General features: G+C 37.0%; 1 long non-coding RNA gene across 1 annotated transcript; it reads right to left on the reverse strand.

Moving 5' to 3' along the window:
• Positions 1-3,576: 3,576 nt before the first annotated feature.
• LOC149117518 (uncharacterized) lies at positions 3,577-6,722 on the reverse strand. The gene is made up of 2 exons (XR_016205688.1): positions 6,048-6,722; positions 3,577-3,703 (listed from the first exon to the last, which is right to left on the reverse strand). It is a non-coding gene; the product is annotated as an uncharacterized LOC149117518 (long non-coding RNA).
• Positions 6,723-15,654: the final 8,932 nt, after the last annotated feature.

A 15,654-nucleotide genomic window follows, 5' to 3' on the forward strand; every position in this document is an offset into this window, starting at 1 on the left:
CAATTAAAAAGTAAGATGTTCAATACGCAGACAGGTCAGTTAAGTTATAATTATCCATTTCCAACGTTCAATAGTGCTGCCCACTTTGTTGCAAAAGTAAACAAAAAGTAAAGCTATATTATTCCATAATGATGATTAGTTTTCGATTTTCCATTATTTTATTGTAACCACAAAAAATTTGGCAACACTGTGTAAGAAATGCGGAGGGATAGCTTAAGGCATTTTAAAATTATTCAGTACCTTTAAGATTCCTGGAAGGAATATAGCCTAGAATAATAAAATATTTCTGTTTGTCATGAACGGATATTAAATTTTCCAGTTAGTACCGATAAAAAGTGGTAACTCCATACATGTTTGGAGCGTTTCTAGCTACGGTTTTGAGAGAGGTGTCGGCGAGGCATCAAATTCCCCAACAAACCCGTTCTCTGTATAAAATGACTTACTATACACGACAAGTTCAGTGAGAAAATAAACGCACTCTGTTTAATATGTCTGACAGTGGGAAACTGACAAGCGAGATAGTGTACAAATTTGATTTTGCCATCAGTCTCCAAAACGAAATAGAGCTTTTCGTCTACCAATTTTTAGTTTAAAATATGTTTCTTCACACTTCAGTTACACAAATAAACAGTAATTTGAGGTTTACTTAAAGATTGGCTTGATTTAGCTCGAAAGATCATTTCATGGGCACTTTATAAAATAGTAAATGAGTCAAGTTAAATGCTTTGTCTTACGGATAATAAAGGTTTAAAATTGACAGTGGAAGAGCAATGTGTTCGTCACGTAGAAAATAGCGGCGAGGTGGAACTGAATGAACTTTTCAATTCTCAAGAACTAGAAAACAACATACAATTTCTCCTAGCTGTCTTAAAACATTCTCAAAACGTCAAGTGATGAGAATAGAGAAATAAAGAAACTGTATAGGATATTGTCTTAATATCAAATCTGACAACATTGCCGAATTTTCTAGTATAAATCTAGTCAGTGTATCCATGGATACCATGTGTGTTCCTTGCTGTTTTTAAGGTAGCTGAAGTAGATCTACAGTTCTTGTTCATTTTAGCATAATACGTTGTTAACTTGACTTTCCATAGAATGATAATAGAATCCTGGTTAACGGATTTTGTATTGAAGTAGCACCCAAATATTGATGGCAACCTTTCAAACCCAAAAGATACGAATAGCTTGTGTATATGAAAAGAAATTAAAGAAAGAAAAAACTTGACATCGAGATTTGAAATTTTTGCGCTCATTCTTGTTAAACCAGTACAGTTGGTGAATCTGAGCATATAACGTCTCAGTGCACGTATTTTCAATTGTCTAGATAGCACTTACACTTGCCTTCTAACTGATCAGTAATGATGATTGTTGTCAACAGGATAACAGAGATTAGACGGATCCGTTAAGAAAATGGGCTGCAGCACTTATCAATATTAAATTCAACCACCTTAAAATAAAGTGTTAAAAAAAGGAGTTGAGCAAGTCTCCGAAAAGAGTTAAGTGACTTTTTGAAAAAACATCACTGAATTTTTGAAAGCTATTTAATCAATAAACAAGACTTGCAAAGTAGCTTTCATCAGCATTTTCTTCTCTGAAACAATGTGAATCAAAGTACAATACTTAAATGAAATTTCGCAAAGCCTTTCCTAGTGTTAAGAAGGTGTAAGGGCTAATTAAAAGACTCACAACAAAGAGCTCTGAAACCTTCTACAACATTAGATCATTAAATAACGCAAAAATGATATATAAACAAGCCGCAAACTAAGTTTGCGGCCAAATCTTGCGTCCTTGTCCATTATTTTAAAACTTAAACAAAGTGTGTTAATAACTAAAGATCTAAACCCCCCCAACAAATAATCGCAATATGCCAACCCAACATATCACAACATTGTTGTGCGAAGCATGTTGCATGCGCTTGGCCGAGCTCTTCACATACCAAACATGTCGCAGAAGGGTGACCAAACGCACACAAAATGTTGGAGGTAGTAGGGAGCAAGATGACTCTTTTTTCCCTCCTTCCTCCTCCCCAGAGGAGGTAGTAGGGAGCAAGATGACTCTTTTTTCCCTCCTTCCTCCTCCCCAGAGGAGGTAGTAGGGAGCAAGATGACTCTTTTTTCCCTCCTTCCTCCTCCCCAGAGGAGGTAGTAGGGAGCAAGATGACTCTTTTTTCCCTCCTTCCTCCTCCCCAGAGGAGGTAGTAGGGAGCAAGATGACTCTTTTTTCCCTCCTTCCTCCTCCCCAGAGGAGGTAGTAGGGAGCAAGATGACTCTTTCCATGGTTAATTTATTCATATATTCAATTTAGATAAAGACTCCAGAAATTGGAATAAACAATGTGCAAATGTTTTTAATATTAACAGTGATTATCGTCTACCTTGTTTGGAAGGAGAATTACTTTGCATTTCAATTTAGTTGAATCCAAGGTACATTTTCTATTCCCAAAGCGGAGTACAATGCCTCAAGAAAATCGTCAGTAAGAGATACCCGTACACGATGTTTTGGGCACGGCGGTTTATCTTTTGGTCAAAATTCCTCACGATCTTCTCGGGAAATGTTGTTTTAAGAGCATTAATTTCTGCTCCTCAAACCTCCACTCCCCCGAATGAAACAATCGCGCGTGAGGAATAAATTTCTTCCATAATCCTCTACTTTCCTAGGAAGGAGATTTGGAGGGAAGTGCAAGTTTTAACCATAATCTCATGATCTTTCCTTAAAAGTCAAAAGTGGTTACATTGAGTAAAACGTCCTCGCAAAGTAAGTTTCTTTAAGGTGGTCAAGGTTTAGGAAATGGCTGAAAGACTAGACTGCTTATTTATGCCCATAGTGTCGACACAGTGTAGTTTAGTCTTACCGCTACTTCTTAACCTTTGACCCTGTCAGAGAAAAGTACTTTGGGAGGAAATCTAACTCATATTACAACGCCTTTTTGAACTTTAAAGGACGCGTGGAGGATTGTAGACGAGAGTTAAACTTTCTCTCCAATTATTCTCTCTAGGAAAGTAACGGATTATGGACGAGATTTAATCCTCCTTCGTTTCATTCAGGGGAGTGCGGGTTTTGGGTTACAGGAATTAAGACTCTTCGAACAATCTTCCCCTGTAAGATGGTGGGAGATTTTTGGTCGAAGATAAACTACTGTGCACAGTGGCTCGTGTAGGGGTATCTGACGATTTTTTGATTATCTGACGATTTTTCTCTGGCATTGCCCTCTGCTTTGGGAATGAGCAATGTTCATTGGATTAAACTAATTTAAATGCAAAGTAAAGGACAACGACACAGGTTTAACCGCATTCACCTTTCTGGTTCTGCGGCATATTTTTTTCTGCAGTTATTTCCTAAATAATATTTTATCACAGGAAGGTGTAAGAGCTTATTGGAGTCTAGTCTTTAATTTGCTCTTTGCACCTTCCTTACATCAGCTAAGTTTACTTTGTTATTTGCGAAAATCTCTATCTTTTTATTCTTCCCCCACACAGACTTGATATTATATATATTCACGTCCGCTTCATTTGTTAATCAACTATTCCATCGCAACTTACTATGAGGATCGACAGATTTACGATAAACGGAGTACAGGTTCTTTTCTTAAAGTTTATTTCCAAGCTCAAAGAGAGTTTATTTGAAAGTGTTTCTGTATTTGTCTTTTAGCCAGTTGTTCGCTGTGGTGCATCATTGTTCACTTTCTTTACTATTCCTCAGGCTACCTGTTGATCGAATCAAATATTAACAGTTCATCAGAATGTGTCACGCAGAATCAACATGTATTGTGATGCGATGAACTGTCGGAGTGAGGGTGCTGCTGCGATACTCTCCTACTTGTTCTATATTTTCTTTCCAAATAAAACTTACGGTGCTTAAATATATAATAAAATGTTCACAAGGTAACGCTAGCTTTTGGCTTCAGAATAAAATAAACAAATACTAAGCAAAATAAACTAGTTGTTTAGATATAGAACTCCTACTAAATGATTGGCAACTAAATCTCTACACTTTAAAACGTCACCATAGTGTTATCGAGCGCAGAATGAAGTCTTTTGAGTCCTTTTTTTTAGCTTTGTCCGAGCGATTATCAGTTTTTTTCTAAAATTTCGAGTGCTGTGACAGCAAATGGCCTTGTTTCAGCCTTCTGGAGAATTTGATTATCCATTCAATATTTCTAAATCCTTTTCCGAAACTTCGGTGAGACGCGAAAAAAATGTCCCTATTTTGCAGACAATCTTCAACCACTGAATAGTAATGGTGATCGTACAAGATATACCTTAGCCAATCAGAATGCAGTATTGCATTAGTATAATCCGGTAGATTTGTACTAATGGTAACCAGATTACTGTAGCGTTGTCAAGCACAATAACTGTTGGTTATTAATTCTTACATAATGATCAAGAGTGATCACAATAAAGCGTTTTCATGAATCATTATGAAGACTGATTGATTTTGTAAATTCTTTTGTTAGAAAACATTTTTGGACCTAGACATTTCATAGTTAAAATCGTAAATTTAATTTTCAAAGTTAAAACTTTAACTTTGCAGCAACTATTTACTTCTGCTGGTATGTTGACACGACCTTGTTTCCTTACTTATGATCAACAACACGCTCTGCCTCGATCTGAACCAGTAGTTTTCTGAACTGCACTTAACAAATCTCACGAAAGAAACTGACTTATTCATTTCCACTTGTCTTATTCGCATCCTTGGATGGGCCGTGGCTCAATATTTCTCTGCAAACTGAAGTCGAGTGATACAAAACTTAAGCCCTGCTCCGCTGTGTTAATACATGGTTGGATTATCGCTCACAGAAAACAGCACCTCTTGTTAAGGAGGTGAAATTTCACTTCCGGTTACGTACGTCAGCCTGAGCGCGGAAAATAATAACAACTCAAAAACTTGCAAATTCTCTTACATTTTAGAAGTTTTTCTTTGTGTTTCGCAAAACACAAAGCAGAGAAAGTACAAGCAAAGACAAAATAAGAGAAAGACAGATAAACAAGAGCAATAGAAAGCGAAAAACTAACTCCGTGTGGCTTTGTTTGATCTTACCGAAGTGCGCTGGCAGTGTAAATTGCGCACGCGCTGATAGGGTAACTTCCAATATCTTTCGGGCGCACTTCCGGTTTCTTTAAATGCTAAAGGAAACGCGGTTTTTCATTAAATCCAGCCTTTTTCGACGAATTTCGATTAAAGCCAATGTTGGAAACATAGCTATGCATTCCTTTTTCGAAATCATGCTTTTTTCAGAGAATTACGAATTTTTCAATATTTTGAAATGCTTTCAAAATCCGACCTTTTAGAAATGAAACAAAATCGATGCATATCGTAATGAGGATTTAAATTAAAATATTAAATCAATGAAAAAAATCCCGATAAAGTAATTTGCCTGGGAGCCTTTGCATTTTTCTGTATTAGTCACATGACTATGGGCGTGGCGTGTTGACGTCATCACTAGTGTTACTGATCATGAAAAAGTTAAAACGCATGAAATATCTCTGAACTAACTAAAAATGATGAGGCTATATGAGAATAAATTTTCCTTAGCAAGGGCTCGAAAAGATCGGTTAATGGGCCCTTAAAGGGACACAGTCGGCTCTGGGACCGCGCTGACCTGGACACTAGTTTTCTCACTTTGAAAAAGTTCACCACAACCTGAAATCAAAGATACTCGTCGAGTACATCTAGAAATCCGCTTCAATCTTCGCAGTGTTTTGTTTGATTTTCAATCGTTTACTGAAAAACCTGTTTTTGAGTGGGCTTTTGCTCATCCTATGATAGTTTTTGTATCATATTTGGTTAAAAACACTATGGATCGTGTCTCTGTGATATGCAAATTAACTATGAAATCAAATAGTATCTAATGGGCATGTGCTCCAGCTGACTGTGTCCCTTTAACTTTTAATAGGGTACCACTGATTCATGCTTCAAAAGTATTGATATTATTGATAAAAGAACGTAAAACCGAAAAATCAAAAACAATGCTTCTGCAATCTTTTCAAGGCACTGGGCGTTTTTTTTAAGCTTTTCGAAATATCTGAATTGATTATGTCGTTCTCAAACCTTTTTATCAGCCTAGCGTTTTTGTCAGTAGTCCGACATCACCAAGTCCAATTACATCCTTTACAGGGACAGGATCCGGTACTTCTTTTTTTTTTTTGGTTTCATCGGTCCTTGCAAATTGACCTTGTGTTTTCACTGCTTACCAAAGCGTCGCTTATTTAACTATCAGAAACCATAGCACACTTGCCTGCCAAGGAGTTGAAAAACAAATATTGCTTCGGAAACAACATGAAAACTCGATCTGCTATTACCGACCAGCTAAGAAATAGACTTACAAATGCGGGCTAAAAATACAGCCTTTATCAGCAATGATGTGAAATAATTTGCTGCTGCAAATTATTAACGACCTGTTAACATGTCCACGACTAAATTTCCTGACGGTTACGTGTTTGATTCTCGGTTCCAGTTTCTTATAGGTCATCGATACAATTTCAAACATATCCTCAAGACAGTTGTATTTGTTCAAATCATAGTTAATAGAGGGAATGGTTAAGAATCCCAACAAACATCAAAAAGGAAACAAACAGGCTAAGAGTTATGCTGGAAGGTCTTTGGCCCTGTCCATCTTTTTGTTTTATGCCCCTATACTGTGCATGAATTACGTAATCGCAATGTTTCTATTGGTTAGTTGTATAAGCACACATAACCACTTTTTGTATTTTTCCAGATTTTGTGCAGGGTCAACCTCCCCCCCCCCCCCCCCCCACAAATAGCCAACAAAAACATATAACAAAGAAATTTGCCGTGATTCATAACCATTTCCCTCTTTTAACTATGTTCAAATGTACTGTGTTTAAGTACTTTCTTATCTCACTTTAATTATTGCCAATGCGTCTCGAAACAGGATTTAGGTCAATGCTCTTTCCAGTATCTTGATAAAGTGAAAACAATGGAAACTGACGCAGGTCAATATAAATAACTGAACTTGGTAACTCCTTGTTAAAACAATCAGGGAACGTTTTGTTGTGTCAATTAGTTCATTGCTTTTCTTGACGTTCCTGTGGCAAATAAGCACACTCAAAGGTGTTTTATGAATTTTGGTGTACTTTTCTAAGCTCAAGTCTATGTTTTAGAGAATTTTTTGGTTTTTACAAAGTCTTAATTAAAAAAATAAATTTGAATCGCTATATTTTTTAGTATTTTCAAACTTTTTGACATATTTGCAAAATTTTGAAATCCATGCTGCATTTATAATTTGATGAACATGGAAAGAGGCACTCTCAGTTAACCTTCACCCTTTGCATGTTCTAAAATTTGTTTCATTTTTAAGACCTCCATATAAAAGATGAAAAGGATGACGAATATGATTAAAATTCAAAAGGTTTGTTCAAAAGTTCCAAAGCAAAAATTAAATCATAATGATAATTATGTCTTGAAACCTTTCCTCAGTAATACTGCTTGTAAATACTTCTTGTAAAATCACGGTTCCTGCACTAAGTGAGACTAGTTTCTAACTTCTGATAATAACGTTTTCCAATGCAATAACTTTGTACTAATCTTCCCTATGTCGAATCGATGTGAAAATTGTACACTGAGTTGCTAAAATGAGCTTAGATCAGGAGCCACAATTGGAGACGGAGACCGTAAGCACGCGCCATTTCTAGTAGTGGGGCTGTCCCTATGATATGGGACAATTTTTCTATTTTAGAACAAATTGCGTCATCGTGTGTGGAAAGCGCGCGTACATGCTGCGAGGATTTTTGCGGTTGTAGCGCGGGGGAAATGGCATCCGAAATTCCCGACATGTCTCATGCTTTTGGCCCACAACTCAATACGTTTATGTCTGTTGGAGTTTTGCTTAAGTATTTTCGTCGTAAGCTGCTCCAATTCGACTGAAGTAAGGCAGTGTCGAATTTAGGTATGTCCCGTTTTATATCACTCAGACCAAGTTGTGTTCCGCTGCTTCTTTTACAAGAGTTCCACATTACTCCACTTTAAATTTCACATATGCTGAAGATAAACAGCTTTTCCGTAACACAGCAAAAAATCGATTGGAAAAATTTGGATATTGCAGCGTTTAAGGACTTCAAAGTTTCCCTCCTCTTGCCAAACGCTTGCGGGGATTTCGCCAGAGTCTATGGCCACCGAAAAGAAGTAAAAAATTGCAAGTTTGCACTTCGCCTGAATTGTAAGCAACGCTTGATATCTCATCAAGGCCCAATAAGTTTACGTCTGTAGACACGGCTAGACTCTGTTTGTGTAAAAATTCAATAAATTGTCTGTTGTCGATGAATAAGAGCACCCGCCGATGCGTGTTTTGTACAGTCAGTAAACATGACAAATTGGACTTCCGCAATAATATCTCTAGTTTTTAAATATGTTCAAGGTTGATAAATGTTTGAGAACATATTAAACTGCTTAGCTGAAAATATGTGAATACAGCAGGAATAATCAGCAAAGTTACGATGACGCCTTCTTTAATCAACTCGAATTACGATTTCGATTTTGTTGGCTGAGTTATCAAAACTCCTTGTCTATTTTATTTTCGCAGCTGTGTAAAATTTCACTACTTTGAACAAACGCACATGATAGTAGCCTTCTGGCGTTGGTGAAAATTGTTGCAGAATCTCAGCACAAAAGATAACGAAAGAAATCTTTGTCAAGATTTGTTGACAATTAGCTACAATTGAAAACAACGACTCGGACTGGAGCTACTTGTACGCGTCAGACTTTCCTTCCAAAATCTTTTGCAAACTTGCCAAACGAGCAGAAATAATAAGAAACTATCGAAAACAGGTTTTGTTTATCATTAAGCACTGTTTGAGAAATTCACAAATTACCTCGATACCAGAGTAGAGAGATCTCTTATATAAACTTTATTCTTTGACAACATCCACGCGAGAACCCACGACATGTGCGTGGATCCGCGCGGATGTATGTCGTCAGGGTTGTTCTAAAAATAGCAAAAGTGCCCCATATCATTAGGTGCGTGCAGATCCCGAGACTTACGGTCTCTGTCCCCGGTTATGGCTCCTGCTTAGATTGAAGATTGTTTATTTTTTACGGAAAACGACATTCCAAGGAAGCGGGAAACTGCGCGTGCAGCAATTAACATACTATGTAAATTCAAAGCTTTCTAAAGTTTTCGATTCTATTTTATCTATTTTCCATTTCATTGTTACATTCCATATGTGTAAACAGTAGTTTTGACACCTTTTGACCTGTGTACTTGTTTTATTTATCTATTTTTCTCAGGGTCCATTTTTATTTTTGCTCTTTGTTTTAAAATGTATCGACCATTACTTCAATTTATCATTTCAGCTACCCTGCGAGACTAGCGTCACATATTTATTCTAGCTGGAATGTTATTTGTTTGTTGTTTGTTTGAATACTGACACAAAAACTTTATTCACATGCAACAAACTGTTGTTTTCTTGAGAAAAAGAAAATACTCAAACTACACTTTGAAATCCATGTCAGTGAAACATCGCTACATCGAAAACATGAAATTTCTGTCAAGGCTTGAGCGCACTTGTACCCGGACACATGCAAGTACGTATTGAAGCCAAACAACGTTCGTAAAAATTAATTCTGTTTTCTCTGTTCTAAACGTTAATTTCCATATTAAATGGTGTAGCAAGACACTAATTTGCCCTAGGTGATGATATTTTTTCATTCACTACCTCCATGTTTTGTACTTTTATCAGTTATACAGACGAAAAAGTAGTGCATGTTTATATAGATTTTGGTCAAGCTTCGAACATTGATGACCAAAAACTGATCGTGTTTACCATAGCGCAATTAGAATTGTCATGCCGATAAAGTAATGAGCTCTATCAGTCGTTATAAATTAAGTTGCTGTTCGTTCTTGAATGCCTGACAATACTATTTTAAACACATTTGATTCTGAACAATTCCTTCTCTAAATGAATCGCCTTTAAAGTTCATTTGCGGCCTCGTATAAGGAAAGCATTGTTCGCACTGCAAATTATCATTGTGCTATTAAACTGGAATTGTTCTCGTAAATTGTCGTACATGGTTCTCTGTCTGCAGCATAAGTGGATCACTTCCTTAAATCTTCGTTCGCAAAGCCAAGCCGAGAGTAAGCTGAAATGCTACTTTAGAATCTTTGTTTTTCACAATGTTTATATCAAAATAAATTTGTAACAATTACTAGTACCACCAGCAGGTTTGTATTCTGTTAAATTTGAATTCAAAATGTCAGGAAAAAGCGCTTCAATTTTGCATTGCGGAGAATATTCGGCCGTTTCAAGATGTCCTTTAAAATAATAAATTGCGATGTTCAACCTTTCACTTCAGTCTCAAACTCAAAATATCAATTTTCCCAATTGATCGTCATACATTTCTTTTGTTCTTAGTTTATGAATTTGGTAACATTGCCTTTGTAACATACTTGACAACGCAGCGAGGTACGATGATATATATTTTGATCACTCTTTGGACTGAAATCGTTCAATGGTAAACAGAGAAGAAAACGACTTACCTGAAAAAGGTGTTTTCAATGGCTGTCAACTCGAGCCAGGCTTCGAGAGCTTACACACTTTGATCTAGCATGGCTACACTTTCTATTGAAACGATGTTTGCATTCAACCTGGTGATAAAAAGAGCAGAAAACAACAAATTAAATTACTTTTCAATGATTATCGGATCTCCAGTTGTGTTAATTTCGAATATTTGCCCCTAAATACACATTTACAGTGCTTTTCTAAAGCATTACTTTATTGAAATTGATGAACAAATCTCTCGCAATCGTGTTACTTTCAAGAATTCTTTCGGACATCAGAACAATTCCTCATTGCCCAACCGGTATCTAAGAGTTTATGGGTTCGAATCCCGTCACGGACTGTGATGTACAATTCTTTGTCCCACGCTCACCACAGGATCAAAATTTCATCTTTCACTACTCCCGATTAGATTTATCTACAGAATACTTGGAATGACACAGTTATTACAGTGGTCGACGACAAATTCAAGTAAAATGAGGAAAGGGTGAACTTATCTGAATTAAGATTTTTCCAATATATCATAGTGCACCAGCACTGCAATCCAAAATGGCCACACTTTCTCTCCAATATCCGAGTTCACCTGGCAAAAAAGGAGATTAAACATAAAACGAACTATTTTTTCATCAACAAATTGGAGACGTGTTTATAAATTTAAAAACAGACAATTCTGCAGTGACTTCTTAAAGCAGGCATCAATACTGTATGGTATAATAATTAAAGAAACCACTAAATTTTTGTTGGCTGGCAAATCTCAAACAAACTTCCTGGTTCTGCCAAGGACATTAAAATAGTTAAAGAATTTCTCTGCAAGATACTTTGAAATGTATTGACATGGAAGGAGATTTTACTAACTTGGGACTGAAAGCGAAAAAAACGGAAATTTGGAGATGCTGGACTTATTGTAGAGAAAAAGCGTTTCCAGCCATTAGTAAGCAGTGAACTATTGATTGAAACCACTGAGTTCAAGAGCTAACGAAGTTGCTTTTCTTGCATTGGCAAATTTTCAGTCCTTCGTTTCATAAATTTGCAAGAACCCAAGTGAGGCAAGTTTTTCTAACACCGGCAAAAAATATTTTATGAACATTACTGCTGAGCTTTTGGTGGTACATCTAGACTACGTTTCTCAGTTAATGAATAGAAAACTGCGAAGATAATATCTGGTCTATCTGAACCAAGATGTTTGCAATACTAACTTTGTACCAAAGAACATTAGAGCCACGCACTGTCGTACAAAATGGACTTGTTTTCTCTCAGCATGTCTATTTTAAAACCTGCATGAAAAAGAAAAGAGGAAGCTTTGATATACTGACTTAAATTGCGTTAGGTTTAGGAATTTGGTCAAAGACAATGCAGAGCCAGCGGTTTACAGAGACATGTAAAGCATAAATGCTTTTCAGACAGCGTTTGAACGCGCACAAAGCAGTGTAAAATTAATATTTTTTTGCTACATGAAGACAGTTCATTTGGTTATTTCCCTCAGGATGTAATCAACATGATAAAAGAAATTAATTATTTTCTTTCTTGGACTGATACTGTAAATGGTATAAGACAGAATAGTTAAGAAAATACTTGGCTTCACACTAGAGCTTGTAAGTATAATCTAAGTGCACTTGGAACCTACTTTGAGTGTGAAGGGGTAAAATGTGCTTTCTTGAACTTAACTTAGTGACCATGGAAACGTTCGTAGTTCAAAGAAGCCGAAGTACGCCGTCAAGTATGGTCTACACCACACTTGAGAGCACACTTGACCAATGGGAAATGGAAGCCAACTGAGGGCGGTGTGCAGCGTTGCTACAGTTCTGACGAACGAACCGATACTAGTAAACAACTTTCTTGAATTTCATTTTCATTGACAGCCTTAACCATAGGTTTTCATATCATCCGACACAGCAAATGCTCTTCTGCAAAATACAAACCAGCTGCTGTCTCAAGTTTCAACCAGGTCATTTCTTTGCAATCGCACAACTCTGTTGAACATTGGACGAGTCACACGGAAACACATTTCCTAGGTTAGCTAAAGCCCTACAGCAATCTCTGCCGAAAACCGCGTTGTTGAGCCACTCTAGAGAAATACAGAAGATGTCGTTTGTTCCTTTGTTTTGCTGCTATTGCTGTGTTGCTCTTTAGCAACAAAGCAACCATATGCATTTCTTCACGATTTTACTGCGAGACAATCGCATTTGTAATATATATGAGTTATTTTTCTGCGAAAATGCTCAAGTAATATACTTTGTCATCAGGTGTGAAGCCAAGTTTTCTAAAGTGCGACTTGAGATTTTCAAGTGCACTTGAGCCAACTGCTTTCTTGAAACTAACTTAGCTTCTAGTGTGAAGCCAAGTTATAATTAAATGACGACGAGCTTATCTGACTATAAGATCTTTCAGATGTCGTCTGCTTGCATCGACGCGAATAGTAAAACACTACAATCCAAAATGGCTGGTTTTCTTTCAATGCACGTGCACTCTGTGTTCAACCTTGGAAAAAAGAGAGGAAATGTCATTAAATGAAGTAAATCTCCTTTTATTCAATAGAACAGTCTTGTAGTTGTACAATGTTGCTATTTTCAGGCATATTACATTGTGTTCGCTAGCCTGAAATCAATTGCAAGAGACTAGAGAAATGCACTTTATAGTGGTGACTGGCTTTCTTTTCGCTTAGAAAATTTACTGCGTACAAACGTGTCAGATCTGGGATTCTTGTGGTATATTTTCTTTCGATTAATCTTGCTCTGAATTAAATCGTTTACCAGGAAAACGACGAACAAATAACAAAAATACGATGTACTTATCTGAAATCAGTCAGTTCCTATAGTCAACTTCCAGGTTGCGCTAGAGCCCAAGAACTACAACCTGCAATCGATCGAAAAAGATTTCTGTTACATTTTAATTTAAATTACCATACACTAGAACAAAAAAGTTACAAAATTGTAGCAAGGGTCAAACTGAACCATAACAATGCATTTATCGTGATAGCTATCTTAGTCACAATTTTTAAATCAGACTTTGCAACAAGGTCAGATGATACAACAAGATAAAACAACAAAACCTAGAATTTACCTGAAATTGGAGTTGATCACAACATGAAGAGGCTGATATGGAGAGAACGAAGCTCCAAAATTGAACACTGCTGCTCGTAATGGTTACATTTCCTTTGGATACCCCTTTGTTCGTCTAGTGCCAGAAGGAGAGAGAAAAATGTCAAAAAATATATTCAGTAGGTCAATCAGTTCGGTAGTTAGAAACCGGCCATATAACGTAACATCGGTCAATATCGCCTGCATCAAAAAATTTCTTAATGTTCTCCTAGAATTACTTTATTTGAAGTGAGGTAGTTTTAATGTTCTCGCCAGAATTCAAAACAAGTTTGTTCAAAATTGGTGCTATTCGTCAAGTAATTTCTGATTTCACGAAAATGTAAACAATTATGAAAGCATGAAGATAAATGAACAATAACCACAAAGACAATTATAACACAAATCTGCTTTTATGTCTGAAATTCTAACGCAATATTTTGATATGACTTACCCGAAAATGTATCAGAAATCACTCCTGAAGTAAAGGACAAGGATGGCTGTATAACAACTCAAAAAAATCGCTCCCGAGGTACAACCGACTAAATTAACCCCAATTAAAACCTTCACGAGCAGTTAGTTCAGTGATTGTATTGAAACAAACCGTTCCTACATGAGAAAAGAATTCAAATGCTCAGGAAATATTATTGAAGTAACTTTAACACTGTTGATATTAAGTCAGTCAGATCTTCATACCCTTAGCAACTCAGAGCATCAGAGCAATGGACAACAAGCCGGGTCTAAAACACAGGTCACATTCCACAGGTCAAGAGTAGAAATCCCTACTCTACTGATGAATAACTATGCCAAAAGTTTCCCCTCGATCTAAAACAACATTTTCGCAGAGTGCTAGGTTTAATTAGGGCTAAGAGACTGAATCTTGGTGCTGTTTATTTATCTGTAGCACAGTGACCTGTGCTCTGACCTGTGGAATGTGACCTGTAGTTCAGACCCGCCGTGGACAACATAAAACAGGTACAAAAACGGCGAACGAGAGGGCTAGTAAATTAACTTATTTCTGAAATGGGGTATTCAGTAAGAAACTTTCAAACCTGCTATTCCGATGTGCTGGTCTAAACGAACTTAGTAATTCTTTATTCCGAAAGTTTCACACCCTCCTAGTATTCAACAATTTCTTCACTGTGTGGACGTAAAAAAGTGCTCAACGAAACGGTTGTACTAAACCACTAAACTGCGAGAAAGCACAGGCGTAGCGAAACGAAGCGAAGAGTTAACAAGGACATGAAAAGAGAAAACGAAAGCGTATACTTATCTGCGAAGGGGAGTTCGTACATCGACGAAGATGCTGGTTCACCTTCACATCACACGACGGTTTCTGACACTAAAATGAACGGGATGTCCCTTGAGACTTCCTTACATACAGGATTAAAATTCATTCCACCTACTAGAAAAGTGTTTGCTGCATCAGAATATTTCATTGAGATTTCTGTGCGTCAAACAATAGTGCATACAATGATATGAATAAAAAAGTATCGAATAAAGCACGCACTCAGTCGCCAGTTATTTTCGTCTAAACAAGTACAGGTATTTCAAATGAAATTCGTTGAATAATTTTCAAGAAGTTGACTCTTGAAGTCCTTTGTGATATCACTAAAAATACCAAGGAAAGACTGAACATGTGTCTTCGGGAGCTTGAAATTCATCGCCGCGTTTTAAATGCGCAACATGTCTTACTCTCAGTCGTGTTGGCATTTTACAGAGCCAATCCCTGAAAACTGAAGGTGTAAGGTGTTTACCAAGATAGGCACGGAAGGCGTGCTCGGACTATAAAGAAGAAGCCTGAAAAAATCAGGGCTTCAACGGGATTCGAACCCGTGACCTCCGCGATACCGGTGCGTTGCTCTACCAACCGAGCTATGAAGCCACACATTGGGAGCGAGGTCAATTAATTGAGTTCATACTCTTCCCGTGAGGAGTGAAATGACGTGAAGTGTATATGAAATAACTTATATTTGAACTGCGGTTTTGATGAAAGTGAAGAATGATCATCGTAGTAATTAACGGGTTCGAATCCCGTTGAAGCCCTGATTTTTTCAGGCTTCTTCTTTC

The sequence above is a fragment of the Orbicella faveolata genome, unplaced genomic scaffold, assembly GCF_042242905.1.
Source record: "Orbicella faveolata isolate gen_17 unplaced genomic scaffold, um_ofav_v1 contig_12, whole genome shotgun sequence".
Lineage (NCBI taxonomy): Eukaryota > Metazoa > Cnidaria > Anthozoa > Scleractinia > Merulinidae > Orbicella > Orbicella faveolata.